Source organism: Phyllobates terribilis, unplaced genomic scaffold (genome assembly GCF_046119375.1).
Source record: "Phyllobates terribilis strain yellow unplaced genomic scaffold, ASM4611937v1 Scaffold_108__1_contigs__length_5656254, whole genome shotgun sequence".
NCBI classification, from domain to species: domain Eukaryota; kingdom Metazoa; phylum Chordata; class Amphibia; order Anura; family Dendrobatidae; genus Phyllobates; species Phyllobates terribilis.
In genome coordinates this window covers 3,048,044-3,074,669 of record NW_027362868.1, presented here as the reverse complement: position 1 = coordinate 3,074,669, position 26,626 = coordinate 3,048,044, and the positions used below count along the sequence as shown (strand labels likewise).

Here is a 26,626-nt window from a genome sequence, read left to right as displayed (position 1 = left end):
ATTGAATTCAATTCTTTCTGATTTTAGAAACTGCATTAAAGAAGGGGTGCACCGGTCCTGGAGATACTGCAATACCAGGTCAATGCGTGGAGTGGACAGAGCAAGCTCTTTTTCCATCTCCCTGTTCTAAAAATCCATTTAATATATGGTCCCCAGATAGGGGACGTATCAGATATTAAACTGATAAGAACAGATACTACACTTGATCTTAGCCAAAAGGCCGAGAAGCGATAACCAGAATTGGTTTCCGACTACGGTGCCACCCAAGGATTCTGAAAAGTCCATTTGTGGAGATGGCCACCTGGACTCCCGTTAAGAAGACATGCTGTCAACATCTAGATCCCTCACATGCCTGCACTTTTCGGCTTGCTGCTGCTGCAATCCACGCGTTTTAGATCTGCATAACTCCACCTCTTTTAGCACAGTACCCTCAACCCCCGGCTGTTCCCACCCGCCTCAACACCGTTGGAAGGGAGGAGAACCAATTAAGGCGGGGGGGGGGGTGGAAAGAGCAGCTGTCTACCCTTAGCAGGAGGGTTGCTGATTAATTACCTCTCCTGCTGCTGCTGCTGCTGGCTGTCCAGCAGCAGACTGAAGGTGGCTGCTGCTGTGCGCAGGTATATAAAGGCTCAGAGCCTATTATGACACGCGCAGCCAGCGTTCCATTGCCACATTCCGTCTACTGCAGGCGGGATACCTGGATGGCTGAATGTCACTGAGAAGCTCACAGAGACCGCCATAAGCAACAGTTTAAAAGAATGCCACAGACTAATCAACCAAACTTTTTGGGTTGGTTTCTCTTTTATAGTCTGCAGGCATTAAATGAAAGAAGTCAGTGTTCCAGCAGAGGGAGACAACGTTTCAGAAAAGGCATTGTAGCAAACCAAAAAAGAAATTTTAAGCGCAGCAGAGTAACCAGCTCACATACCTGTTAGCTCAGGTGAGTTTAAAAGGCTGCTGTTGATAACAAGGGCATTTGCTAAATAGATGGTGTGTGTGCAACAATATACTGAAAGGTCAATTATATTGTGCAGCTTATCTCACCACCTGTAGTTATTTAGGTGAAAGCTCCAAAATGCTTGCCTAATATGTCTGTTTATCCAAAAGGAAGTATAGAGGGAGAGCTAGATAGATAGCATTGCATTACATTACATTACATGGCAATGCAATGCACAGTTGCTGAAGTTGAACCAAAATGAGCTTGTCATCTGGCTTCTGCAACTTTTAACATGAAAAATCCAATGAGGAGAAGAAAAGCAAAGCCAAAGAGTCCATCCCAAAATCCGACAAACAAGCAAAATGAACAAAAAGCATTGAATTCAATTCTTTCTGATTTTAGAAACTGCATTAAAGAAGGGGTGCACCGGTCCTGGAGATACTGCAATACCAGGTCAATGCGTGGAGTGGACAGAGCAAGCTCTTTTTCCATCTCCCTGTTCTAAAAATCCATTTAATATATGGTCCCCAGATAGGGGACGTATCAGATATTAAACTGATAAGAACAGATACTACACTTGATCTTAGCCAAAAGGCTGAGAAGCGATAACCAGAATTGGTTTCCGACTACGGTGCCACCCAAGGATTCTGAAAAGTCCATTTGTGGAGATGGCCACCTGGACTCCCGTTAAGAAGACATGCTGTCAACCTCTAGATCCCTCACATGCCTGCACTTTTCGGCTTGCTGCTGCTGCAATCCACGCGTTTTAGATCTGCATAACTCCACCTCTTTTAGCACAGTACCCTCAACCCCCGGCTGTTCCCACCCGCCTCAACACCGTTGGAAGGGAGGAGAACCAATTAAGGCGGGGGGGGGGTGGAACGAGCAGCTGTCTACCCTTAGCAGGAGGGTTGCTGATTAATTACCTCTCCTGCTGCTGCTGCTGCTGGCTGTCCAGCAGCAGACTGAAGGTGGCTGCTGCTGTGCGCAGGTATATAAAGGCTCAGAGCCTATTATGACACGCGCAGCCAGCGTTCCATTGCCACATTCCGTCTACTGCAGGCGGGATACCTGGATGGCTGAATGTCACTGAGAAGCTCACAGAGACCGCCATAAGCAACAGTTTAAAAGAATGCCACAGACTAATCAACCAAACTTTTTGGGTTGGTTTCTCTTTTATAGTCTGCAGGCATTAAATGAAAGAAGTCAGTGTTCCAGCAGAGGGAGACAACGTTTCAGAAAAGGCATTGTAGCAAACCAAAAAAGAAATTTTAAGCACAGCAGAGTAACCAGCTCACATACCTGTTAGCTCAGGTGAGTTTAAAAGGCTGCTGTTGATAACAAGGGCATTTGCTAAATAGATGGTGTGTGTGCAACAATATACTGAAAGGTCAATTATATTGTGCAGCTTATCTCACCACCTGTAGTTATTTAGGTGAAAGCTCCAAAATGCTTGCCTAATATGTCTGTTTATCCAAAAGGAAGTATAGAGGGAGAGCTAGATAGATAGCATTGCATTACATTACATTACATGGCAATGCAATGCACAGTTGCTGAAGTTGAACCAAAATGAGCTTGTCATCTGGCTTCTGCAACTTTTAACATGAAAAATCCAATGAGGAGAAGAAAAGCAAAGCCAAAGAGTCCATCCCAAAATCCGACAAACAAGCAAAATGAACAAAAAGCATTGAATTCAATTCTTTCTGATTTTAGAAACTGCATTAAAGAAGGGGTGCACCGGTCCTGGAGATACTGCAATACCAGGTCAATGCGTGGAGTGGACAGAGCAAGCTCTTTTTCCATCTCCCTGTTCTAAAAATCCATTTAATATATGGTCCCCAGATAGGGGACGTATCAGATATTAAACTGATAAGAACAGATACTACACTTGATCTTAGCCAAAAGGCCGAGAAGCGATAACCAGAATTGGTTTCCGACTACGGTGCCACCCAAGGATTCTGAAAAGTCCATTTGTGGAGATGGCCACCTGGACTCCCGTTAAGAAGACATGCTGTCAACATCTAGATCCCTCACATGCCTGCACTTTTCGGCTTGCTGCTGCTGCAATCCACGCGTTTTAGATCTGCATAACTCCACCTCTTTTAGCACAGTACCCTCAACCCCCGGCTGTTCCCACCCGCCTCAACACCGTTGGAAGGGAGGAGAACCAATTAAGGCGGGGGGGGGGGGTGGAACGAGCAGCTGTCTACCCTTAGCAGGAGGGTTGCTGATTAATTACCTCTCCTGCTGCTGCTGCTGCTGGCTGTCCAGCAGCAGACTGAAGGTGGCTGCTGCTGTGCGCAGGTATATAAAGGCTCAGAGCCTATTATGACACGCGCAGCCAGCGTTCCATTGCCACATTCCGTCTACTGCAGGCGGGATACCTGGATGGCTGAATGTCACTGAGAAGCTCACAGAGACCGCCATAAGCAACAGTTTAAAAGAATGCCACAGACTAATCAACCAAACTTTTTGGGTTGGTTTCTCTTTTATAGTCTGCAGGCATTAAATGAAAGAAGTCAGTGTTCCAGCAGAGGGAGACAACGTTTCAGAAAAGGCATTGTAGCAAACCAAAAAAGAAATTTTAAGCGCAGCAGAGTAACCAGCTCACATACCTGTTAGCTCAGGTGAGTTTAAAAGGCTGCTGTTGATAACAAGGGCATTTGCTAAATAGATGGTGTGTGTGCAACAATATACTGAAAGGTCAATTATATTGTGCAGCTTATCTCACCACCTGTAGTTATTTAGGTGAAAGCTCCAAAATGCTTGCCTAATATGTCTGTTTATCCAAAAGGAAGTATAGAGGGAGAGCTAGATAGATAGCATTGCATTACATTACATTACATGGCAATGCAATGCACAGTTGCTGAAGTTGAACCAAAATGAGCTTGTCATCTGGCTTCTGCAACTTTTAACATGAAAAATCCAATGAGGAGAAGAAAAGCAAAGCCAAAGAGTCCATCCCAAAATCCGACAAACAAGCAAAATGAACAAAAAGCATTGAATTCAATTCTTTCTGATTTTAGAAACTGCATTAAAGAAGGGGTGCACCGGTCCTGGAGATACTGCAATACCAGGTCAATGCGTGGAGTGGACAGAGCAAGCTCTTTTTCCATCTCCCTGTTCTAAAAATCCATTTAATATATGGTCCCCAGATAGGGGACGTATCAGATATTAAACTGATAAGAACAGATACTACACTTGATCTTAGCCAAAAGGCTGAGAAGCGATAACCAGAATTGGTTTCCGACTACGGTGCCACCCAAGGATTCTGAAAAGTCCATTTGTGGAGATGGCCACCTGGACTCCCGTTAAGAAGACATGCTGTCAACCTCTAGATCCCTCACATGCCTGCACTTTTCGGCTTGCTGCTGCTGCAATCCACGCGTTTTAGATCTGCATAACTCCACCTCTTTTAGCACAGTACCCTCAACCCCCGGCTGTTCCCACCCGCCTCAACACCGTTGGAAGGGAGGAGAACCAATTAAGGCGGGGGGGGGGGTGGAACGAGCAGCTGTCTACCCTTAGCAGGAGGGTTGCTGATTAATTACCTCTCCTGCTGCTGCTGCTGGCTGTCCAGCAGCAGACTGAAGGTGGCTGCTGCTGTGCGCAGGTATATAAAGGCTCAGAGCCTATTATGACACGCGCAGCCAGCGTTCCATTGCCACATTCCGTCTACTGCAGGCGGGATACCTGGATGGCTGAATGTCACTGAGAAGCTCACAGAGACCGCCATAAGCAACAGTTTAAAAGAATGCCACAGACTAATCAACCAAACTTTTTGGGTTGGTTTCTCTTTTATAGTCTGCAGGCATTAAATGAAAGAAGTCAGTGTTCCAGCAGAGGGAGACAACGTTTCAGAAAAGGCATTGTAGCAAACCAAAAAAGAAATTTTAAGCGCAGCAGAGTAACCAGCTCACATACCTGTTAGCTCAGGTGAGTTTAAAAGGCTGCTGTTGATAACAAGGGCATTTGCTAAATAGATGGTGTGTGTGCAACAATATACTGAAAGGTCAATTATATTGTGCAGCTTATCTCACCACCTGTAGTTATTTAGGTGAAAGCTCCAAAATGCTTGCCTAATATGTCTGTTTATCCAAAAGGAAGTATAGAGGGAGAGCTAGATAGATAGCATTGCATTACATTACATTACATGGCAATGCAATGCACAGTTGCTGAAGTTGAACCAAAATGAGCTTGTCATCTGGCTTCTGCAACTTTTAACATGAAAAATCCAATGAGGAGAAGAAAAGCAAAGCCAAAGAGTCCATCCCAAAATCCGACAAACAAGCAAAATGAACAAAAAGCATTGAATTCAATTCTTTCTGATTTTAGAAACTGCATTAAAGAAGGGGTGCACCGGTCCTGGAGATACTGCAATACCAGGTCAATGCGTGGAGTGGACAGAGCAAGCTCTTTTTCCATCTCCCTGTTCTAAAAATCCATTTAATATATGGTCCCCAGATAGGGGACGTATCAGATATTAAACTGATAAGAACAGATACTACACTTGATCTTAGCCAAAAGGCCGAGAAGCGATAACCAGAATTGGTTTCCGACTACGGTGCCACCCAAGGATTCTGAAAAGTCCATTTGTGGAGATGGCCACCTGGACTCCCGTTAAGAAGACATGCTGTCAACCTCTAGATCCCTCACATGCCTGCACTTCTCGGCTTGCTGCTGCTGCAATCCACGCGTTTTAGATCTGCATAACTCCACCTCTTTTAGCACAGTACCCTCAACCCCCGGCTGTTCCCACCCGCCTCAACACCGTTGGAAGGGAGGAGAATCAATTAAGGCGGGGGGGGGGGTGGAACGAGCAGCTGTCTACCCTTAGCAGGAGGGTTGCTGATTAATTACCTCTCCTGCTGCTGCTGCTGCTGGCTGTCCAGCAGCAGACTGAAGGTGGCTGCTGCTGTGCGCAGGTATATAAAGGCTCAGAGCCTATTATGACACGCGCAGCCAGCGTTCCATTGCCACATTCCGTCTACTGCAGGCGGGATACCTGGATGTCTGAATGTCACTGAGAAGCTCACAGAGACCGCCATAAGCAACAGTTTAAAAGAATGCCACAGACTAATCAACCAAACTTTTTGGGTTGGTTTCTCTTTTATAGTCTGCAGGCATTAAATGAAAGAAGTCAGTGTTCCAGCAGAGGGAGACAACGTTTCAGAAAAGGCATTGTAGCAAACCAAAAAAGAAATTTTAAGCGCAGCAGAGTAACCAGCTCACATACCTGTTAGCTCAGGTGAGTTTAAAAGGCTGCTGTTGATAACAAGGGCATTTGCTAAATAGATGGTGTGTGTGCAACAATATACTGAAAGGTCAATTATATTGTGCAGCTTATCTCACCACCTGTAGTTATTTAGGTGAAAGCTCCAAAATGCTTGCCTAATATGTCTGTTTATCCAAAAGGAAGTATAGAGGGAGAGCTAGATAGATAGCATTGCATTACATTACATTACATGGCAATGCAATGCACAGTTGCTGAAGTTGAACCAAAATGAGCTTGTCATCTGGCTTCTGCAACTTTTAACATGAAAAATCCAATGAGGAGAAGAAAAGCAAAGCCAAAGAGTCCATCCCAAAATCCGACAAACAAGCAAAATGAACAAAAAGCATTGAATTCAATTCTTTCCGATTTTAGAAACTGCATTAAAGAAGGGGTGCACCGGTCCTGGAGATACTGCAATACCAGGTCAATGCGTGGAGTGGACAGAGCAAGCTCTTTTTCCATCTCCCTGTTCTAAAAATCCATTTAATATATGGTCCCCAGATAGGGGACGTATCAGATATTAAACTGATAAGAACAGATACTACACTTGATCTTAGCCAAAAGGCCGAGAAGCGATAACCAGAATTGGTTTCCGACTACGGTGCCACCCAAGGATTCTGAAAAGTCCATTTGTGGAGATGGCCACCTGGACTCCCGTTAAGAAGACATGCTGTCAACCTCTAGATCCCTCACATGCCTGCACTTTTCGGCTTGCTGCTGCTGCAATCCACGCGTTTTAGATCTGCATAACTCCACCTCTTTTAGCACAGTACCCTCAACCCCCGGCTGTTCCCACCCGCCTCAACACCGTTGGAAGGGAGGAGAACCAATTAAGGCGGGGGGGGGGTGGAACGAGCAGCTGTCTACCCTTAGCAGGAGGGTTGCTGATTAATTACCTCTCCTGCTGCTGCTGCTGCTGGCTGTTCAGCAGCAGACTGAAGGTGGCTGCTGCTGTGCGCAGGTATATAAAGGCTCAGAGCCTATTATGACACGCGCAGCCAGCGTTCCATTGCCACATTCCGTCTACTGCAGGCGGGATACCTGGATGGCTGAATGTCACTGAGAAGCTCACAGAGACCGCCATAAGCAACAGTTTAAAAGAATGCCACAGACTAATCAACCAAACTTTTTGGGTTGGTTTCTCTTTTATAGTCTGCAGGCATTAAATGAAAGAAGTCAGTGTTCCAGCAGAGGGAGACAACGTTTCAGAAAAGGCATTGTAGCAAACCAAAAAAGAAATTTTAAGCGCAGCAGAGTAACCAGCTCACATACCTGTTAGCTCAGGTGAGTTTAAAAGGCTGCTGTTGATAACAAGGGCATTTGCTAAATAGATGGTGTGTGTGCAACAATATACTGAAAGGTCAATTATATTGTGCAGCTTATCTCACCACCTGTAGTTATTTAGGTGAAAGCTCCAAAATGCTTGCCTAATATGTCTGTTTATCCAAAAGGAAGTATAGAGGGAGAGCTAGATAGATAGCATTGCATTACATTACATTACATGGCAATGCAATGCACAGTTGCTGAAGTTGAACCAAAATGAGCTTGTCATCTGGCTTCTGCAACTTTTAACATGAAAAATCCAATGAGGAGAAGAAAAGCAAAGCCAAAGAGTCCATCCCAAAATCCGACAAACAAGCAAAATGAACAAAAAGCATTGAATTCAATTCTTTCTGATTTTAGAAACTGCATTAAAGAAGGGGTGCACTGGTCCTGGAGATACTGCAATACCAGGTCAATGCGTGGAGTGGACAGAGCAAGCTCTTTTTCCATCTCCCTGTTCTAAAAATCCATTTAATATATGGTCCCCAGATAGGGGACGTATCAGATATTAAACTGATAAGAACAGATACTACACTTGATCTTAGCCAAAAGGCCGAGAAGCGATAACCAGAATTGGTTTCCGACTACGGTGCCACCCAAGGATTCTGAAAAGTTCATTTGTGGAGATGGCCACCTGGACTCCCGTTAAGAAGACATGCTGTCAACCTCTAGATCCCTCACATGCCTGCACTTTTCGGCTTGCTGCTGCTGCAATCCACGCGTTTTAGATCTGCATAACTCCACCTCTTTTAGCACAGTACCCTCAACCCCCGGCTGTTCCCACCCGCCTCAACACCGTTGGAAGGGAGGAGAACCAATTAAGGCGGGGGGGGGGTGGAACGAGCAGCTGTCTACCCTTAGCAGGAGGGTTGCTGATTAATTACCTCTCCTGCTGCTGCTGCTGCTGGCTGTCCAGCAGCAGACTGAAGGTGGCTGCTGCTGTGCGCAGGTATATAAAGGCTCAGAGCCTATTATGACACGCGCAGCCAGCGTTCCATTGCCACATTCCGTCTACTGCAGGCGGGATACCTGGATGGCTGAATGTCACTGAGAAGCTCACAGAGACCGCCATAAGCAACAGTTTAAAAGAATGCCACAGACTAATCAACCAAACTTTTTGGGTTGGTTTCTCTTTTATAGTCTGCAGGCATTAAATGAAAGAAGTCAGTGTTCCAGCAGAGGGAGACAACGTTTCAGAAAAGGCATTGTAGCAAACCAAAAAAGAAATTTTAAGCGCAGCAGAGTAACCAGCTCACATACCTGTTAGCTCAGGTGAGTTTAAAAGGCTGCTGTTGATAACAAGGGCATTTGCTAAATAGATGGTGTGTGTGCAACAATATACTGAAAGGTCAATTATATTGTGCAGCTTATCTCACCACCTGTAGTTATTTAGGTGAAAGCTCCAAAATGCTTGCCTAATATGTCTGTTTATCCAAAAGGAAGTATAGAGGGAGAGCTAGATAGATAGCATTGCATTACATTACATTACATGGCAATGCAATGCACAGTTGCTGAAGTTGAACCAAAATGAGCTTGTCATCTGGCTTCTGCAACTTTTAACATGAAAAATCCAATGAGGAGAAGAAAAGCAAAGCCAAAGAGTCCATCCCAAAATCCGACAAACAAGCAAAATGAACAAAAAGCATTGAATTCAATTCTTTCTGATTTTAGAAACTGCATTAAAGAAGGGGTGCACCGGTCCTGGAGATACTGCAATACCAGGTCAATGCGTGGAGTGGACAGAGCAAGCTCTTTTTCCATCTCCCTGTTCTAAAAATCCATTTAATATATGGTCCCCAGATATGGGACGTATCAGATAATAAACTGATAAGAACAGATACTACACTTGATCTTAGCCAAAAGGCCGAGAAGCGATAACCAGAATTGGTTTCCGACTACGGTGCCACCCAAGGATTCTGAAAAGTCCATTTGTGGAGATGGCCACCTGGACTCCCGTTAAGAAGACATGCTGTCAACCTCTAGATCCCTCACATGCCTGCACTTTTCGGCTTGCTGCTGCTGCAATCCACGCGTTTTAGATCTGCATAACTCCACCTCTTTTAGCACAGTACCCTCAACCCCCGGCTGTTCCCACCCGCCTCAACACCGTTGGAAGGGAGGAGAACCAATTAAGGCGGGGGGGGGGTGGAACGAGCAGCTGTCTACCCTTAGCAGGAGGGTTGCTGATTAATTACCTCTCCTGCTGCTGCTGCTGCTGGCTGTCCAGCAGCAGACTGAAGGTGGCTGCTGCTGTGCGCAGGTATATAAAGGCTCAGAGCCTATTATGACACGCGCAGCCAGCGTTCCATTGCCACATTCCGTCTACTGCAGGCGGGATACCTGGATGGCTGAATGTCACTGAGAAGCTCACAGAGACCGCCATAAGCAACAGTTTAAAAGAATGCCACAGACTAATCAACCAAACTTTTTGGGTTGGTTTCTCTTTTATAGTCTGCAGGCATTAAATGAAAGAAGTCAGTGTTCCAGCAGAGGGAGACAACGTTTCAGAAAAGGCATTGTAGCAAACCAAAAAAGAAATTTTAAGCGCAGCAGAGTAACCAGCTCACATACCTGTTAGCTCAGGTGAGTTTAAAAGGCTGCTGTTGATAACAAGGGCATTTGCTAAATAGATGGTGTGTGTGCAACAATATACTGAAAGGTCAATTATATTGTGCAGCTTATCTCACCACCTGTAGTTATTTAGGTGAAAGCTCCAAAATGCTTGCCTAATATGTCTGTTTATCCAAAAGGAAGTATAGAGGGAGAGCTAGATAGATAGCATTGCATTACATTACATTACATGGCAATGCAATGCACAGTTGCTGAAGTTGAACCAAAATGAGCTTGTCATCTGGCTTCTGCAACTTTTAACATGAAAAATCCAATGAGGAGAAGAAAAGCAAAGCCAAAGAGTCCATCCCAAAATCCGACAAACAAGCAAAATGAACAAAAAGCATTGAATTCAATTCTTTCTGATTTTAGAAACTGCATTAAAGAAGGGGTGCACCGGTCCTGGAGATACTGCAATACCAGGTCAATGCGTGGAGTGGACAGAGCAAGCTCTTTTTCCATCTCCCTGTTCTAAAAATCCATTTAATATATGGTCCCCAGATAGGGGACGTATCAGATATTAAACTGATAAGAACAGATACTACACTTGATCTTAGCCAAAAGGCCGAGAAGCGATAACCAGAATTGGTTTCCGACTACGGTGCCACCCAAGGATTCTGAAAAGTCCATTTGTGGAGATGGCCACCTGGACTCCCGTTAAGAAGACATGCTGTCAACCTCTAGATCCCTCACATGCCTGCACTTTTCGGCTTGCTGCTGCTGCAATCCACGCGTTTTAGATCTGCATAACTCCACCTCTTTTAGCACAGTACCCTCAACCCCCGGCTGTTCCCACCCGCCTCAACACCGTTGGAAGGGAGGAGAACCAATTAAGGTGGGGGGGGGGTGGAACGAGCAGCTGTCTACCCTTAGCAGGAGGGTTGCTGATTAATTACCTCTCCTGCTGCTGCTGCTGCTGGCTGTCCAGCAGCAGACTGAAGGTGGCTGCTGCTGTGCGCAGGTATATAAAGGCTCAGAGCCTATTATGACACGCGCAGCCAGCGTTCCATTGCCACATTCCGTCTACTGCAGGCGGGATACCTGGATGGCTGAATGTCACTGAGAAGCTCACAGAGACCGCCATAAGCAACAGTTTAAAAGAATGCCACAGACTAATCAACCAAACTTTTTGGGTTGGTTTCTCTTTTATAGTCTGCAGGCATTAAATGAAAGAAGTCAGTGTTCCAGCAGAGGGAGACAACGTTTCAGAAAAGGCATTGTAGCAAACCAAAAAAGAAATTTTAAGCGCAGCAGAGTAACCAGCTCACATACCTGTTAGCTCAGGTGAGTTTAAAAGGCTGCTGTTGATAACAAGGGCATTTGCTAAATAGATGGTGTGTGTGCAACAATATACTGAAAGGTCAATTATATTGTGCAGCTTATCTCACCACCTGTAGTTATTTAGGTGAAAGCTCCAAAATGCTTGCCTAATATGTCTGTTTATCCAAAAGGAAGTATAGAGGGAGAGCTAGATAGATAGCATTGCATTACATTACATTACATGGCAATGCAATGCACAGTTGCTGAAGTTGAACCAAAATGAGCTTGTCATCTGGCTTCTGCAACTTTTAACATGAAAAATCCAATGAGGAGAAGAAAAGCAAAGCCAAAGAGTCCATCCCAAAATCCGACAAACAAGCAAAATGAACAAAAAGCATTGAATTCAATTCTTTCTGATTTTAGAAACTGCATTAAAGAAGGGGTGCACCGGTCCTGGAGATACTGCAATACCAGGTCAATGCGTGGAGTGGACAGAGCAAGCTCTTTTTCCATCTCCCTGTTCTAAAAATCCATTTAATATATGGTCCCCAGATAGGGGACGTATCAGATATTAAACTGATAAGAACAGATCAGGTTTCAACATATTTTATTATGTGCGTAAAAGATGGTTTACAATCAAAAACAGCAACACAAACAATACATTAATAAAACACAGAATTCCACCCATAAAAACCCCATATGCGATTAGCATCCCTCCTCCCAATACATTTGACATCCCTCAAGTAATAAATATACATCTGACTAAAAGCAATTTTAAGACAATCCTTCACAGAAATAGCATCACGTTTAAAAAGTAAAATATTGCGTGCCTTCCAAAGGGCGTCTTTAAAACAGTTAATCATACACCAACATATACAATACTGTTGAGGGGTCGGACATTTAAAAAGGCCATATAAAACATATTCATGGTTAAAATCTCTTAAACCGCAAGTCCATTTTAAAAGAATCCCAACTTTGTGCCAAAGTTCCTGTGCAAATGGGCAATTCCACATAAGGTGCAAGGTGGTTTCGTCATAAACACATGAGTCTCTGGGGCATTTTGCTCTGGCCACCAGGCCTCTCCTGTGTTGAAACTCTCTGGTGGGGAGGCACTGGTGGACCACCATCCATGCGATATCCTTATGTCCATTTGCTAAGAATTTCCCGAAGACATTCTTCCAAACTTGCTTCGATCTCTCTTCTGAGAAATTTACTATGGGGGTCACATCTTCATTCCTCCTCAGAAAAGATAAAAGCTTCTTGCGGTCTTTAAAAATGTCCATATTAAAATCACCAAGGCTATAAAATCGAACAGTCTTTTCTAAGATTGCTTGGTGTTTGGGGGGGCATAGTAAAACAAGGGAATTCAACGACAACTTAAACCATCTTTTAAAAATCATCCCACAAGTATATTTTAAAAAATAACTTAGCGCACTATTACCATTAAAATGTTTGAATCAAAAGCAGAAATAATTTAAATACAAATAAATATGTAAATCGGGGACATCCCTTCCGCCGTTCATTTTATTCTTCCTCATTATTTCTCTCCTTAATTTTTCCATTTTGGAGTTCCATAAAAACATAAAGATCATCCTAGTCATTTTTTTAATTAAAACATCAGAGGGGGGGTACACCATAGCTATATACAGTATGAGGGGTAACAGGCGAAATGAGAAGTGACAATCTTAATCCTCCACTAAGTATGACAAATCTAACCCAAGCTGGGGTACAGAAACGCCTCAGTAACATTAAAATAAACAAATCACCAGGACCTGATGGCATACACCCACGGGTACTAAGGGAACTAAGTAATGTGATAGACAGACCGTTATATCTTATATTTAAGGACTCTGTTGAGACTGGGTCTGTACCACTTGATTGGCGACAGGCAAATGTAGTGCCAATATTCAAAAAGGGAGCGAAAAGTGACGCCGGAAACTATCGGCCGGTGAGTCTGACGTCCGTTGTGGGCAAAATTTTTGAAGGCTTTATTAATGAGGCAATCATGGAGCATCTTGACGCTAATAATCTATTAACCCCGAACCAACATGGATTCATGAGGAATCGCTCCTGCCAAACAAACCTGATTGACTTCTACGAGGAGGTTAGCTCTCGAGTAGATCAGGGGGAACCAGTGGATGTCGTGTATCTCGACTTCTCAAAAGCGTTCGATAGCGTGCCACATAATAGGTTGGTATACAAAATGAGAATGATGGGGCTGGGGGAAAATGTCTGCAAGTGGGTAGCTAACTGGCTAAAGGATAGAAGGCAGAGGGTGGTTATAAATGGAATATACTCAGATTGGGTAAGCGTCACTAGTGGGGTACCACAGGGGTCTGTACTAGGCCCAATGTTATTTAATATCTTTATTAACGACATAGTCAACGGGATAAACAGTAAAATATCAATATTTGCAGATGACACAAAGTTATGTAAAACAATTAATACAAAAGAGGATAGTGAAGACCTTCAGAGGGATTTGGATAAGTTGGGTAGGTGGAGCATTAAATGGCAAATGAGGTTTAACGAGGAGAAATGTAAGGTCATACATATGGGAAGGAAAAATGGAAGTCACCAGTACTCACTGAATGGGAAATCATTGGGGAATTCAGAGATGGAGAAGGACTTGGGCATCTTGATTGATAGCAAACTAAATTGGAGTGCCCAAAGTCAGGCCGCTGCTGTAAGGGCAAACAGGGTAATGGGATGTATCAGAAGAGGTATAGCTGCAAAGGATGAGAACATTGTTCTTCCACTGTACAAAGCACTGGTCAGACCACACTTGGAATACTGTGCTCAGTTATGGGCCCCAATATATAGAAAGGATATAAATGAGCTTGAAAAGGTACAAAGGAGGGCAACAAAATTAATAAAGGGAATGGAGGGACTGCAATACCCAGAGAGGTTGGCAAAACTAGGACTATTCAGCCTGGAAAAGAGAAGGTTGAGGGGGGACATAATAAATGTGTACAAATATGTTAGGGGACAGTATAGAGACCTTGCCCGGGATTTGTTCAAAAGGAGGGATATTACGGTAACAAGAGGGCACTCACTAAGACTGGAAGAGAAAAGGTTTCAGCACCAGCATAGGAAGGGGTTCTTTACGGTAAGAGCAGTGAGAATATGGAATTCACTGAGTGAGGAGACGGTAATGTCGGATTCACTACACCAGTTCAAGCGGGGACTGGATGCTTTTCTAGATACCAGGCAGATTTCTGCATATACTTAAAAATAGAATAAAATAGTAGGTTGATACAGGGATTTATTCTGACTGCTGGTTTCAGAGTCGGGAGGGAATTTTTCCTCAGGTGAAGATTGGCTAAATCATTTGGGGTTTTTGCCCTCCCCTGGATCAACTTTAGCAACTACAGAACTTACAGGTCGAACTTGATGGACGCAAGTCTTTATTCGGCTTTACAAACTATGTACTATGTAACACTGATTTTATAATTAAAATTTTCCCCTCCATTGTTAGGGACCTCAAACCCCAAAATGATATTTTCTTTGACATTTTTTCTATGACATTCTCCCAGCTTTGAGTTCCCACATTCTCCTCGTTAAAAACAACTCCAAGAATTTTTACATTGTCTCGTTTTATAGTGAGCTGCGGGAGTTGGGCGGTGTCCCAGGATCCCAAAGTCAGACATTCAGATTTATTTAAATTAAGTTTAAAACCGGATGCCTGGGAAAAAAAATCAATGCGCAACACCGCCCTCCGGAGGGAAGCAGGGTCCACGCACACAACCGTCACGTCATCCATGTAGCCAAAGACTCTCACATCACTGCCACCTCCGCCAGGAACAGGAACCCCTCTAATCACTTTGTCTTTCCTTATTGCGCTCAGCAGGGGCTCCATGGCGCAGATGAACAGGATGGGCGACAAGGGGCATCCCTGCTTCACTCCGGACTCAAGGGGAACTCCATCTGTTAAAAAGCCATTAAGAGAAATTTGACTAAAACAATTTTTATATAAAATCTTAATACAATTTAAAAGCATATTAGGGATACCCATTCTTTTTAAAACTCTAAAAAGAAATCTATGAGAGACTCTATCGAAAGCTTTTTCAAAATCTAGGGCTAAAAGAGCTACATTTTGACCCCGGTCTCTGGAATACCAAATTACATCCCTTAATACGTTTAAAACCTCTGAAATACTTCGGCCTGGTACACTACAAACCTGCTCAGGCTGGATTAGTTTGGCAATGACATTCCTGAGCCGGTTTGCAACCACCTTAGCAAGTACCTTGTAATCAACATTTAGGAGAGTTATGGGTCTCCAATTCGCTAGAGTACTGCGATCACCTTTTTTATATATCAAAGACACCACTCCTCTCCTCCACGAAAATGGCAACTGTTCACAAATAAAAACTTCTTTAAAAAGCATAAAAAGGTCCTCTTTTAAAATGTCCCAAAAAGTAAGATAAAACTCTACAGGTAGTCCATCACACCCAGGTGCTTTGCCCTTAGAGAAACTTTTAAAAACATAAAATAATTCCTCTAAAACAATATCGCGTTCTAAAAACTCCTGGTCTGTAAAATTTAACTTAAAATCGAGATCATTAAGAGCATCAGATAAAAAGGACTCATCTATACACTTTTTACTAAAAAGATGCTTATAAAAGTTAAAAGTAGCATTCAACATTCCCTGCATAGATGTTTCACCCTCTAGATTTGTGATCACTTCTCTTTTATCCATGACTTTTTTGAAGAAGAAGCGAGAGCACTTCTCCCCCTCCTCCAAGTGCTGCACTCTAGAGTTAAAAATAATCTCTTTCCCCTTTGTGTCTATGCAGTTCTGGATTTCAGTTTTTAGGCTAGCAATATCATCTCCCACCTCCACCCCTAGCTCTTTGAATTTAAAAAGTGTTTGTAGTTTGGTGTTAAGATCACTAAAACATCTTTTTTTCTCTCTAGCTTTACGTCTCCCTGCTTTTATAAAAAACATTCTGACTTTTTTTTTCAAATTTTCCCACCAGGTTACCATAGGGGCATCAGAAGGTTTTTGTCGCTGCCAGGCTTGATAGGCTTTACCAAAGTCTTGTCGAATCAGAGGGTCCTCCAGCAGGTAAGTACTTAGACGCCAGAGGCCCCTGTTGACCCTCTGTTCATCCCGGTATTCTAGGTGCACCTCCAAGCCCTTATGGTCAGAAAATATATTTGATGTTAAAACACATTTTACAGGGTTAAAATCATCTGATAGGAAAATAAAATCGATCCTGGAGGACACCCCTCTTCCGGACCACGTATAACCAGGGTCCGTCGGCAGGAGTGACCTCCACGCATCGCATAATTTAAAATCAGTTATAAAATCTTTCAATAGATGACATGACTTATCCAATTTGCGTAAAGGGTCACCCCCCGCTCGTTGTTCACTAGCACAAAGACAATTAAAATCACCCCCTACGATCAGGGGAGATGACCCAGAACAGTACAATGGCAATATCCCAAATAAATTAATTCTCTCTTGCTTATCAGGGGGAGCATAAATATTCATTACACGTAGGGTAAAACCATTAAATTTAAAATGCACTAAAACCACTCTGCCTGGTACTATTTCTGTGACAGCATTTACAGTAATATTTCTCCCACGACAGAGGAAGCCCACCACCGCTGACTTGTTGTCATTGGAGCCAGACCAAATGGAGGGCCCCAGTCTCCAATCTGTCTTGATGTCATTATAATTTAGTGCATGTTGTATCCCGCATTCCTGTAATAAACAAATGTCAAAGTCAGCGGTTTCTAAATACTTGAATAGAGCAGCCCTACGAACTGGGCTCTTTAATGACCTCACATTCAGTGAGACAAGTCTTAATGTGGGCATTCATAGGTCAGGGTGGTGGATCTTCCATGAGGACACCTGACTCAAAGCCCTGTATGTCAAATTGCTCCAGGACATCCGGGCTAGAGGACCCAAACGACTCGATATTCTGTGAGCCGGCGGTTGCCCCCTCGTAGGTCACGGTTCCCAGCCACATTCCAGGAGACGCTGGGGCTTCGACATTCCGTCTCTTTTTCGGGGCAGACTCCACTAGGTCACTGGTGCAGTCCTCCTCTTCCTCCACCTCCTCCAGTGGGAGAGACTGGTCCATCAGGATAAGATCACCAACACCGATTCCCTGATGTTCGCCACCTAGAAGCAAAGCCCCCTCATCTGGCTGGCTAATCGCCCTGGAAGATCCTGAGGCCATCGCTGCGTGGTCCCCTGTAGCCAACCGCACAGGGGCACCACCCTCCAGCCCAACAGGATCGGTATCGGGAACCATCGACACGGAGGATACCCTCCCAGAAGGAGGACCCCTCCGCTCCGGTCCATGCGAGGTCCGCCCATCGTTAAGGGACTTCGATGCAGGGGCCGCCCCAGAGGGGCCTCCGGCTCCCTGCTCCATCCCAGCCTTCTCGCCCTTCGAACCGCCCTCCGACGCCGGCCTGCCAGTGAAGACCGGCGGGCGCATCGGCTCAGCTGCAGAAGATGCAGCTTCTGCGTAGGTCCTGGTCCTGGTCCTGTTGGGGCATCCTCGGAACATGTGCCCCGCCTCACCACAAAGATTGCATTTCCTCCCAGCGGGACAGTCCTTCATTAAATGTCCGTAACAGCTGCAATTATTGCAGCGGTCTACTTTCCTGCCCGTGCAGGACGTTTGGGTATGACCCATTTGTCCACAGTTCCTGCAACATACCGGCATTCCAGGGTAAAATAAGTAGCCTCTGCTCTTACCGATCACAAATGTTGAGGGAGGGTGTAGCATTCCTCCCACTCCGCTTGGGTCCCTCTTTAGACGGGCCATGTACCTCCTCTTGCCGCACCAGAAGCCTACCGCAATCTTCACAGTGCCCAGGTATCTCAGATCGTCACAATAACGGATAAGGTAGGTCGAGATGTCTGCAGCTTCCACAAAGGGGTTCGGGAAATGCACCACGATAGGGATCTCGTCATAGGCATACAAGAGACAAAAGGTTAGTCCATCCAATTCATCCAAGTAGTTTTTCTCATTTACCTTTTGTACGAGTTGGTGACAGCATCCCTGGCTCTTGAAGGTGATGGTGTAAGTCCCCTTGTACTCATTGTCCTGGAAGCAGAATATGTCTTCCCGCCGAAACTCCAGAACTCCAAGCAGAATCCTATGGCAGATGTAATCCAAATTCTTCTCCGTCCTCGATCCTGCTCCAACTTCAATCCTCACGGTGTTCCGCATCCGGGCATCACCCGATGAATATGTGAGCGTTGCCGGCATCCTTCACTCAGGAACGTACCGACTCTTCTCTCTGAAAGGCGCAAGCCTTCATGGGATCCCTTCCCGTTGCTCCCGGACTAATCCTTCCTCCCAATAGCAGCAGGGGGGTTAAGTCCCTCCGAAAAGGAACGATCCCCCCAGGCCGAGAGAAAGGGTACCAAGAGCACCTCACAGGCAAGACCACACAGGTAAACCTGATAGATCGTGCCAAAAGGCCGAGAAGCGATAACCAGAATTGGTTTCCGACTACGGTGCCACCCAAGGATTCTGAAAAGTCCATTTGTGGAGATGGCCACCTGGACTCCCGTTAAGAAGACATGCTGTCAACCTCTAGATCCCTCACATGCCTGCACTTTTCGGCTTGCTGCTGCTGCAATCCACGCGTTTTAGATCTGCATAACTCCACCTCTTTTAGCACAGTACCCTCAACCCCCGGCTGTTCCCACCCGCCTCAACACCGTTGGAAGGGAGGAGAACCAATTAAGGCGGGGGGGGGGGGGTGGAACGAGCAGCTGTCTACCCTTAGCAGGAGGGTTGCTGATTAATTACCTCTCCTGCTGCTGCTGCTGCTGGCTGTCCAGCAGCAGACTGAAGGTGGCTGCTGCTGTGCGCAGGTATATAAAGGCTCAGAGCCTATTATGACACGCGCAGCCAGCGTTCCATTGCCACATTCCGTCTACTGCAGGCGGGATACCTGGATGGCTGAATGTCACTGAGAAGCTCACAGAGACCGCCATAAGCAACAGTTTAAAAGAATGCCACAGACTAATCAACCAAACTTTTTGGGTTGGTTTCTCTTTTATAGTCTGCAGGCATTAAATGAAAGAAGTCAGTGTTCCAGCAGAGGGAGACAACGTTTCAGAAAAGGCATTGTAGCAAACCAAAAAAGAAATTTTAAGCGCAGCAGAGTAACCAGCTCACATACCTGTTAGCTCAGGTGAGTTTAAAAGGCTGCTGTTGATAACAAGGGCATTTGCTAAATAGATGGTGTGTGTGCAACAATATACTGAAAGGTCAATTATATTGTGCAGCTTATCTCACCACCTGTAGTTATTTAGGTGAAAGCTCCAAAATGCTTGCCTAATATGTCTGTTTATCCAAAAGGAAGTATAGAGGGAGAGCTAGATAGATAGCATTGCATTACATTACATTACATGGCAATGCAATGCACAGTTGCTGAAGTTGAACCAAAATGAGCTTGTCATCTGGCTTCTGCAACTTTTAACATGAAAAATCCAATGAGGAGAAGAAAAGCAAAGCCAAAGAGTCCATCCCAAAATCCGACAAACAAGCAAAATGAACAAAAAGCATTGAATTCAATTCTTTCTGATTTTAGAAACTGCATTAAAGAAGGGGTGCACCGGTCCTGGAGATACTGCAATACCAGGTCAATGCGTGGAGTGGACAGAGCAAGCTCTTTTTCCATCTCCCTGTTCTAAAAATCCATTTAATATATGGTCCCCAGATAGGGGACGTATCAGATATTAAACTGATAAGAACAGATCAGGTTTCAACATATTTTATTAAGTGCGTAAAAGATGGTTTACAATCAAAAACAACAACACAAACAGTACATTATTAAAACACAGAATTCCACCCATAAAAACCCCATATACGATTGGCATCCCTTCTCCCAATACATTTGACATCCCTCAAGTAATAAATATACATCTGGCTAAAAGCAATTTTAAGACAATCCTTCACAGAAATAGCATCACGTTTAAAAAGTAAAATATTGCGTGCCTTCCAAAGGGCGTCTTTAAAACAGTTAATCATACACCAACATATACAATACTGTTGAGGGGTCGGACATTTAAAAAGGCCATATAAAACATATTCATGGTTAAAATCTCTTAAACCGCAAGTCCATATTAAAAGAATCCCAACTTTGTGCCAAAGTTCCTGTGCAAATGGGCAATTCCACATAAGGTGCAAGGTGGTTTCGTCATAAACACATGAGTCTCTGGGGCATTTTGCTCTGGCCACCAGGCCTCTCCTGTGTTGAAATTCTCTGGTGGGGAGGCACTGGTGGACCACCATCCATGCGATGTCCTTATGTCCATTTGCTAAGAATTTCCCGAAGACATTCTTCCAAACTTGCTTCGATCTCTCTTCTGAGAAATTTACTATGGGGGTCACATCTTCATTCCTCCTCAGAAAAGATAAAAGCTTCTTGCGGTCTTTAAAAATGTCCATATTAAAATCACCAAGGCTATAAAATCGAACAGTCTTTTCTAAGATTGCTTGGTGTTTGGGGGGGCATAGTAAAACAGGGGAATTCAACGACAACTTAAACCATCTTTTAAAAATCATCCCACAAGTACATTTTAAAAAATAACTTAGCGCACTATTACCATTAAAATGTTTGAAACAAAAGCAGAAATAATTTAAATACAAATAAATATGTAAATCGGGGACATCCCTTCCGCCGTTCATTTTATTCTTCCTCATTATTTCTCGCCTTAATTTTTCCATTTTGGAGTTCCATAAAAACATACAGATCATCCTAGTCATTTTTTTAATTAAAACATCAGAGGGGGGGTACACCATAGCTATATACAGTATGAGGGGTAACAACAATGATTTTATAATTAAAATTTTCCCCTCCATTGTTAGGGACCTCAAACCCCAAAATGATATTTTCTTTGACATTTTTTCTATGACATTCTCCCAGCTTTGAGTTCCCACATTCTCCTCGTTAAAAACAACTCCAAGAATTTTTACATTGTCTTGTTTTATAGTGAGCTGCGGGAGTTGGGCGGTGTCCCAGGATCCCAAAGTCAGACATTCAGATTTATTTAAATTAAGTTTAAAACTGGATGCCTGGGAAAAAAAATCAATGCGCAACACCGCCCTCCGGAGGGAAGCAGGGTCCACGCACACAACCGTCACGTCATCCATGTAGCCAAAGACTCTCACATCACTGCCACCTCCGCCAGGAACAGGAACCCCTCTAATCACTTTGTCTTTCCTTATTGCGCTCAGCAGGGGCTCCATGGCGCAGATGAACAGGATGGGCGACAAGGGGCATCCCTGCTTCACTCCGGACTCAAGGGGAACTCCATCTGTTAAAAAGCCATTAAGAGAAATTTGACTAAAACAATTTTTATATAAAATCTTAATACAATTTAAAAGCATATTAGGGATACCCATTCTTTTTAAAACTCTAAAAAGAAATCTATGAGAGACTCTATCGAAAGCTTTTTCAAAATCTAGGGCTAAAAGAGCTACATTTTGACCCCGGTCTCTGGAATACCAAATTACATCCCTTAATACGTTTAAAACCTCTGAAATACTTCTGCCTGGTACACTACAAACCTGCTCAGGCTGGATTAGTTTGGCAATGACATTCCTGAGCCGGTTTGCAACCACCTTAGCAAGTACCTTGTAATCGACGTTTAGGAGAGTTATGGGTCTCCAATTCGCTAGAGCACTGCGATCACCTTTTTTATATATCAAAGACACCACTCCTCTCCTCCACGAAAATGGCAACTGTTCACAAATAAAAACTTCTTTAAAAAGCATAAAAAGGTCCTCTTTTAAAATGTCCCAAAAAGTAAGATAAAACTCTACAGGTAGTCCGTCACACCCAGGTGCTTTACCCTTAGAGAAACTTTTAAAAACATAAAATAATTCCTCTAAAACAATATCGCGTTCTAAAAACTCCTGGTCTGTAAAATTTAACTTAAAATCGAGATCATTAAGAGCATCAGATAAAAAGGACTCATCTATACACTTTTTACTAAAAAGAGGCTTATAAAAGTTAAAAGTAGCATTCAACATTCCCTGCATAGATGTTTCACCCTCTAGATTTGTGATCACTTCTCTTTTATCCATGACTTTTTTGAAGAAGAAGCGAGAGCACTTCTCCCCCTCCTCCAAGTGCTGCACTCTAGAGTTAAAAATAATCTCTTTCCCCTTTGTGTCTATGCAGTTCTGAATTTCAGTTTTTAGGCTAGCAATATCATCTCCCACCTCCACCCCTAGCTCTTTGAATTTAAAAAGTGTTTGTAGTTTGGTGTTAAGATCACTAAAACATCTTTTTTTCTCTCTAGCTTTACGTCTCCCTGCTTTTATAAAAAACATTCTGACTTTTTTTTTCAAATTTTCCCACCAGGTTACCATAGGGGCATCAGAAGGTTTTTGTCGCCGCCAGGCTTGATAGGCTTTACCAAAGTCTTGTCGAATCAGAGGGTCCTCCAGCAGGTAAGTACTTAGACGCCAGAGGCCCCTGTTGACCCTCTGTTCATCCCGGTATTCTAGGTGCACCTCCAAGCCCTTATGGTCAGAAAATATATTTGATGTTAAAACACATTTTACAGGGTTAAAATCATCTGATAGGAAAATAAAATCGATCCTGGAGGACACCCCTCTTCCGGACCACGTATAACCAGGGTCCGTCGGCAGGAGTGACCTCCACGCATCGCATAATTTAAAATCAGTTATAAAATCTTTCAATAGATGACATGACTTATACAATTTGCGTAAAGGGTCACCCCCCGCTCGTTGTTCACTAGCACAAAGACAATTAAAATCACCCCCTACGATCAGGGGAGATGACCCAGTACAGTACAATGGCAATATCCCAAATAAATTAATTCTCTCTTGCTTATCAGGGGAAGCATAAACATTCATTACACATAGGGTAAAACCATTAAATTTAAAATGCACTAAAACCACTCTGCCTGGTACTATTTCTGTGACAGTATTTATAGTAATATTTCTCCCACGACAGAGGAAGCCCACCCCCGCTGACTTGTTGTCATTGGAGCCAGACCAGATGGAGGGCCCCAGTCTCCAATCTGTCTTGATGTCATTATAATTTAGTGCATGTTGTATCCCGCATTCCTGTAATAAACATATGTCAAAGTCAGTGGTTTCTAAGTACTTAAATAGAGCAGCCCTACGAACTGGGCTCTTTAATGACCTCACATTCAGTGAGACAAGTCTTAATGTGGGCATTCATAGGTCAGGGTGGTGGATCTTCCATGAGGACACCTGACTCAAAGCCCTGTATGCCAAATTGCTCCAGGACATCCGGGCTAGAGGACCCAAATGACTCGATATTCTGTGAGCCGGCGGTTGCCCCCTCGTAGGTCACGGTTCCCAGCCACATTCCAGGAGACGCTGGGGCTTCGACATTCCGTCTCTTTTTCGGGGCAGACTCCACTAGGTCACTGGTGCAGTCCTCCTCTTCCTCCACCTCCTCCAGGGGGAGAGACTGGTCCATCAGGATAAGATCACCAACACAGATTCCCTGATGTTCGCCACCTAGAAGCAAAGCCCCCTCATCTGGCTGGCTAATCGCCCTGGAAGATCCTGAGGCCATCGCTGCGTGGTCCCCTGTAGCCAACCACACAGGGGCACCACCCTCCAGCCCAACAGGATCGGTATCGGGAACCATCGACACGGAGGATACCCTCCCAGAAGGAGGACCCCTCCGTTCCGGTCCATGCGAGGTCCGCCCATCGTTAAGGGACTTCGATGCAGTGGCCGCCCCAGAGGGGCCTCCGGCTCCCTGCTCCATCCCAACCTTCTCGCCCTTCGAACCGCCCTCCGACGCCGGCCCGCCAGTGAAGACCGGCGGGCGCATCGGCTCAGCTGCAGAAGATGCAGCTTCTGCGTAAGTCCTGGTCCTGGTCCTGTTGGGGCATCCTCGGAACATGTGCCCCGCCTCACCACAAAGATTGCATTTCCTCCCAGCGGGACAGTCCTTCATTAAATGTCCGTAACAGCTGCAATTATTGCAGCGGTCTACTTTCCTGCCCGTGCAGGACGTTTGGGTATGACCCATTTGTCCACAGTTCCTGCAACATACCGGCATTCCAGGGTAAAATAAGTAGCCTCTGCTCTTACCGATCACAAATGTTGAGGGAGGGTGTAGCATTCCTCCCACTCCGCTTGGGTCCCTCTTTAGACGGGCCATGTACCTCCTCTTGCCACACCAGAAGCCTACCGCGTTCTTCACAGTGCCCAGGTATCTCAGATCATCACAATAACGGATAAGGTAGGTCGAGATGTCTGCATCCTCCAGAAAGGGGTTCGGGAAATGCACCACGATAGGGATCTCGTCATAGGCATACAAGAGACAAAAGGTTAGTCCATCCAATTCATCTAAGTAGTTTTTCTCATTTACCTTTTGTACAAGTTGGTGACAGCATCCCTGGCTCTTGAAGGTGATGGTGTAAGTCCCCTTGTACTCATTGTCCTGGAAGCAGAATATGTCTTCCCGCCGAAACTCCAGAACTCCAAGCAGAATCCTATGGCAGATGTAGTCCAAGTTCTTCTCCGTCCTCGATCCTGCTCCAACTTCAATCCTCACGGTGTTCCGCATCCGGGCATCACCCGATGAATATGTGAGCGTTGCCGGCATCCTTCACTCAGGAACGTACCGACTCTTCTCTCTGAAAGGCGCAAGCCTTCATGGGATCCCTTCCCGTTGCTCCCTCCGAAGAGGAACGATCCCCCCAGGCCGAGAGAAAGGGTACCAAGAGCACCTCACAGGCAAGACCACACAGGTAAACCTGATAGATCGTGAAAAAAGGCCGAGAAGCGATAACCAGAATTGGTTTCCGACTACGGTGCCACCCAAGGATTCTGAAAAGTCCATTTGTGGAGATGGCCACCTGGACTCCCGTTAAGAAGACATGCTGTCAACCTCTAGATCCCTCACATGCCTGCACTTTTCGGCTTGCTGCTGCTGCAATCCACGCGTTTTAGATCTGCATAACTCCACCTCTTTTAGCACAGTACCCTCAACCCCCGGCTGTTCCCACCCGCCTCAACACCGTTGGAAGGGAGGAGAACCAATTAAGGCGGGGGGGGGGGGGAACGAGCAGCTGTCTACCCTTAGCAGGAGGGTTGCTGATTAATTACCTCTCCTGCTGCTGCTGCTGCTGGCTGTCCAGCAGCAGACTGAAGGTGGCTGCTGCTGTGCGCAGGTATATAAAGGCTCAGAGCCTATTATGACACGCGCAGCCAGTGTTCCATTGCCACATTCCGTCTACTGCAGGCGGGATACCTGGATGGCTGAATGTCACTGAGAAGCTCACAGAGACCGCCATAAGCAACAGTTTAAAAGAATGCCACAGACTAATCAACCAAACTTTTTGGGTTGGTTTCTCTTTTATAGTCTGCAGGCATTAAATGAAAGAAGTCAGTGTTCCAGCAGAGGGAGACAACGTTTCAGAAAAGGCATTGTAGCAAACCAAAAAAGAAATTTTAAGCGCAGCAGAGTAACCAGCTCACATACCTGTTAGCTCAGGTGAGTTTAAAAGGCTGCTGTTGATAACAAGGGCATTTGCTAAATAGATGGTGTGTGTGCAACAATATACTGAAAGGTCAATTATATTGTGCAGCTTATCTCACCACCTGTAGTTATTTAGGTGAAAGCTCCAAAATGCTTGCCTAATATGTCTGTTTATCCAAAAGGAAGTATAGAGGGAGAGCTAGATAGATAGCATTGCATTACATTACATTACATGGCAATGCAATGCACAGTTGCTGAAGTTGAACCAAAATGAGCTTGTCATCTGGCTTCTGCAACTTTTAACATGAAAAATCCAATGAGGAGAAGAAAAGCAAAGCCAAAGAGTCCATCCCAAAATCCGACAAACAAGCAAAATGAACAAAAAGCATTGAATTCAATTCTTTCTGATTTTAGAAACTGCATTAAAGAAGGGGTGCACCGGTCCTGCAGATACTGCAATACCAGGTCAATGCGTGGAGTGGACAGAGCAAGCTCTTTTTCCATCTCCCTGTTCTAAAAATCCATTTAATATATGGTCCCCAGATAGGGGACGTATCAGATATTAAACTGATAAGAACAGATACTACACTTGATCTTAGCCAAAAGGCCGAGAAGCGATAACCAGAATTGGTTTCCGACTACGGTGCCACCCAAGGATTCTGAAAAGTCCATTTGTGGAGATGGCCACCTGGACTCCCGTTAAGAAGACATGCTGTCAACCTCTAGATCCCTCACATGCC

The 26,626-nt window shown here is 44.7% G+C and overlaps 12 non-coding genes across 12 annotated transcripts; all 12 read right to left on the bottom strand.

Annotated features, from left to right (window-relative positions):
• Positions 1–41: 41 nt before the first annotated feature.
• LOC141199974 (U2 spliceosomal RNA) lies at positions 42–232 on the bottom strand. Its single transcript, XR_012271712.1, has one exon. It is a non-coding gene; the product is annotated as a U2 spliceosomal RNA (small nuclear RNA).
• A 1,121-nt stretch (positions 233–1,353) lies between these two features.
• LOC141200350 (U2 spliceosomal RNA) lies at positions 1,354–1,544 on the bottom strand. The gene has a single exon (XR_012272072.1). It is a non-coding gene; the product is annotated as a U2 spliceosomal RNA (small nuclear RNA).
• A 1,120-nt stretch (positions 1,545–2,664) lies between these two features.
• On the bottom strand, positions 2,665–2,855 carry LOC141199973 (U2 spliceosomal RNA). Its single transcript, XR_012271711.1, has one exon. It is a non-coding gene; the product is annotated as a U2 spliceosomal RNA (small nuclear RNA).
• A 1,122-nt stretch (positions 2,856–3,977) lies between these two features.
• LOC141200349 (U2 spliceosomal RNA) lies at positions 3,978–4,168 on the bottom strand. The gene has a single exon (XR_012272071.1). It is a non-coding gene; the product is annotated as a U2 spliceosomal RNA (small nuclear RNA).
• Positions 4,169–5,286: 1,118 nt separating this feature from the next.
• LOC141199972 (U2 spliceosomal RNA) lies at positions 5,287–5,477 on the bottom strand. Its single transcript, XR_012271710.1, has one exon. It is a non-coding gene; the product is annotated as a U2 spliceosomal RNA (small nuclear RNA).
• A 1,121-nt stretch (positions 5,478–6,598) lies between these two features.
• On the bottom strand, positions 6,599–6,789 carry LOC141199971 (U2 spliceosomal RNA). The gene has a single exon (XR_012271709.1). It is a non-coding gene; the product is annotated as a U2 spliceosomal RNA (small nuclear RNA).
• Positions 6,790–7,909: 1,120 nt separating this feature from the next.
• Positions 7,910–8,100, bottom strand: LOC141199615 (U2 spliceosomal RNA). The gene has a single exon (XR_012271364.1). It is a non-coding gene; the product is annotated as a U2 spliceosomal RNA (small nuclear RNA).
• A 1,120-nt stretch (positions 8,101–9,220) lies between these two features.
• On the bottom strand, positions 9,221–9,411 carry LOC141200777 (U2 spliceosomal RNA). The gene has a single exon (XR_012272487.1). It is a non-coding gene; the product is annotated as a U2 spliceosomal RNA (small nuclear RNA).
• A 1,120-nt stretch (positions 9,412–10,531) lies between these two features.
• LOC141199969 (U2 spliceosomal RNA) lies at positions 10,532–10,722 on the bottom strand. Its single transcript, XR_012271708.1, has one exon. It is a non-coding gene; the product is annotated as a U2 spliceosomal RNA (small nuclear RNA).
• A 1,120-nt stretch (positions 10,723–11,842) lies between these two features.
• LOC141200897 (U2 spliceosomal RNA) lies at positions 11,843–12,032 on the bottom strand. The gene has a single exon (XR_012272589.1). It is a non-coding gene; the product is annotated as a U2 spliceosomal RNA (small nuclear RNA).
• Positions 12,033–19,987: 7,955 nt separating this feature from the next.
• On the bottom strand, positions 19,988–20,177 carry LOC141200870 (U2 spliceosomal RNA). The gene has a single exon (XR_012272571.1). It is a non-coding gene; the product is annotated as a U2 spliceosomal RNA (small nuclear RNA).
• A 6,137-nt stretch (positions 20,178–26,314) lies between these two features.
• On the bottom strand, positions 26,315–26,505 carry LOC141200674 (U2 spliceosomal RNA). Its single transcript, XR_012272387.1, has one exon. It is a non-coding gene; the product is annotated as a U2 spliceosomal RNA (small nuclear RNA).
• Between the last annotated feature and the right edge of the window lie 121 nt (positions 26,506–26,626).